The sequence below is a fragment of the Carlito syrichta genome, unplaced genomic scaffold (genome assembly GCF_000164805.1).
Source record: "Carlito syrichta isolate Samal-C Ts95f unplaced genomic scaffold, Tarsius_syrichta-2.0.1 Scaffold307934, whole genome shotgun sequence".
NCBI classification, from domain to species: domain Eukaryota; kingdom Metazoa; phylum Chordata; class Mammalia; order Primates; family Tarsiidae; genus Carlito; species Carlito syrichta.
The window spans coordinates 574,684-578,098 of record NW_007252030.1 but is presented as its reverse complement, the minus strand read 5'-3'; positions in this window follow the sequence as shown (position 1 = coordinate 578,098).

The following is a 3,415-nucleotide window of genomic DNA, read 5'->3' as shown; positions in this document are numbered from 1 at the left end:
TCAAAAAAAAAAAAAAAATAGCTGAGCACAGTGGCTCACGCCTGTAATCCAGCACTTTGGGAGGTGGGGGAGAGAAGATTGCCTGAGCTCAGAGTTTGAGATCAGCCTGGGCAACTTGGTGAAACCTTGTTACTACAATAAATAAAAAATTAACCAGGCATGGTAGTGCATACCTGTAGTTCTAGCTATATGGAAGGCTGAGCTGGAAGGATTACCTGAGCCCAGCAGGTCGAGGCTTTGGTCGCTGTGAGCGTGCCTGGGCGACAGAGTGAGAATCCGACTCAACAACAACAACAACAACAAAGAATACAGTTGGTTGGGTACAGTGGTTCAAGTCTGTAATCCAAGCACTTTGGGTGGCTGAGGCAAGAGGATTGCCTGAGCTAAGGGGTTCGAGACCAACCTGGTCAGCTTGATAAGACCTCGTCTCTACAATAAATCAAAAGAAAAAAACCAGGCACAGTAGCACGCGCCTGTAGTTCCAGCTACTTGGAAGGCTGAGGCAGAAGGATCGCCTGACTCCAGCTCGAGGCTGCCGTGGCCGTGAGCATGCCACTGCACTCCAGCCTGGGTGACAGAAGGCGACTCTGACTCAAAAAAAAAAAAAGAAGAAAGAATATAGTTAAGACTCCTCATGAGATGCTACCAGATGGGTACTTTCATTGACTCAGCCATACAGGTGAGAAGACTGAGCCTTAAGGAAGAGGCGCCACTTGCTCAGAGTCTCACGGCTCATGCATGGTAGTGGTGGGGGATGGTGTCCAGTCCAATTCCCTTAGCACTGTGTCATCTACCACCCACACATCGAGTTACAGCAGAAGTGTTACATAACACACATGTAAAATAAGGCTGGCACCATGGGATGGTCATCTACTCTGGAGACCATAGACTCTAGCTGGACTGGGTATGTGGTCAGATACTGGAGCTGTCTGCTCCTGTGTATACTAAACTGTAAACAGGCAGATACAGTCTGAAGATTGGGACCTGGGAGCTCAGAAATAGCAGGAAATACCTGATAGCAGGGCGTGATTATGTGAATTGTAGTAGATCTATTTTATGGACTATCTTATGGCCTAAGTAACGGTGTTGATTTTTCACTGTTAGAAACAAAGAATTTGATTCGTAATTCCCAAATTCAGGAATACAAAGATGTTCGCAGGCCAGGTGCGGTGGCTCACGCCTGTCATCCCAGCACTTTGGGAGGTGGGGGTGAGAGGACTACCTGAGTCCACAGGCTTGAGACCTGCCTGCACAATATGGTGAGACCTCATCTCTACAATAAATTAAAAAATTAGCTGGGCAAGGTGGTACGTGCCTGTGGTTCCAGCTACTTGGAAGGCTGAGGTGGAAGGATTACCCGAGCCCAGCGGGTTGAGGCTATGGTGGCTGTGATCATGCCACTGTACTCAAGCTTGGGTGACAGAATGAGACTCCAACTCAAAAAAAAAAAAAAAAAACAACCAAACAAAAAATGTCTACAGTCACCACCTCTGTTCAATGCTACACTGGAAAAGTCTGAGTGGCTGGGACTACAGGCATGCACCACCACGCCTAGCTAATTTTTCTGTTTTTTATAGAGATGGGTCTCACTTTGTTTCCCAGGTTGCTCTTGAATTCCTGGGTTCAAGCGATCTTCCCATCTTGACCTCCCAAAGTATTATAGGCATAAGCTACCATGCCTGCCCTAACCACCTTTGAAAAAAAAAAAGTAAGAAATATTGAGATACTCACTGAACACAAAACCCTGAAATGGTTAAAATGTTATTTCTAAAGAGTAATATTGGTGATATAGAGGAATGGGGTAGAGACTATTGCTTTACATTTTTAACCTCTTCTAAATTATTGATTTAAAAAAAGCTAACAGTATGCAGTGTGTGTGACAGAGACAAAAACAGAGAGAAAGAGAGAACCATGTTACAGAAGAAGAAAGCTTAAAATTTCAGAATTGACACATAATTAGCAATATGTAAAAAAAAAGAAGAAGAAGAGGAGTGTGCCCCTATTTCTAAGCAATGAATGGACTCAGGAACAGAACGCAAGCTCTTTTTGCCATCAAGAAACCTTGGGATGCCTGTGCTGGGCCATCCAACCACCTGGGTACATCCACAGTCAACTTCCAACGTATTGTCTCAGAGTTTAAGAAGTTTAAAGTTTCTTCTGAAGGGTTTCAAGCAATATCAATAATGTTTAAAAATTTAAAAATTCCAGCCGGGCTCGGTGGTTCAGCCTGTAATCCCTTTGGGAGGCTGAGGTGAGTGGATTGCCTGAGCCTGCGGGTTCGAGACCCCCCTGGGCAACTTGGCGAGAGCTCATCTCTACAATAAATCAAAAAATTAGCTGGGCATGGTAGCGCGTGCCTGTAGTCTGGGTGACAGAGTGAGACTCCAACTCAAAAAAAAAAAAAAAAAATTTAAAATTCCAAGTATCCACATGCATTCATACAATTTACTAGACATAGATAACTATTTGTTCTCTTGCTCATTCCTTTTCTCACTTGCCATTACGCGTCAGCCACCACCCCTCAGTTTCCCTGTAATGATCAATCTCCCTGGAAGCACACAACTCGATGGTGATGCATGTCCTTCTTGTTCCAGCACAAGACTGTGGGCTCTACCTCGATTATTGCCAGAACAGAGAAGCACAGCATGACAGTCAGGTCCGCAGAGCACAGTCATGCCTGGGACACTGGCTTCCCCAAATCAAATGAAAGCAAAAGAGGCACAATCCCAGAAGAAAAGCACCTTACTCCTGGGAAATCTATCTTCCAGAGGAGGACAAGTCCATGATGGCCTGTGACTCCACAGAAAACTTCCAAATTCAATTCCAGCTTGCTGGACATTCTGGCAAACACAGTCAGGGCATCATCAGCAATGCCTCGCTATGTGAAGAAAGAGGGGAGGTGTTTTTAAAAAAACACTTACCATTGTCTGTGGATGCAGAAGTCAACATACCCGAAGTCGGTGACTATCAGCTAAGTGTGGACGACCAGGGAACTTCTTTGGGGTGGCTCCAAGGCTTAAATTCTCAGTCAGCTGTAACCAAATGAAATGTAACATCAGGCCAGTTCTAATTTTAGTACATGGACAAAGCTGAGGATAGAATCATGTGGGTCTTCTGTGCAAAGGATCAGCTGATAGTGTATATGAACACATTCTGAAAACGGCAAAGTGACCAACTACAGACAACTGTCAGGTACAAGCTTTTCTCAGATCCTGAAAAACAACTCCTATTCAAAGCCCTCCCCATGGTCATGCCTGACACTGTTTGAATATTTCATAGAATTTAATGAATCTGTGCTAAACTGAGAAACTTGAAAATATGCTAAAACAAACCCTATGTAATAAACTTGCTTTATTTATTTATTTAATTTTTTTTTTTTTTTTTTTTTTAGTTGGAATCTCAATCTGTTGCTCAG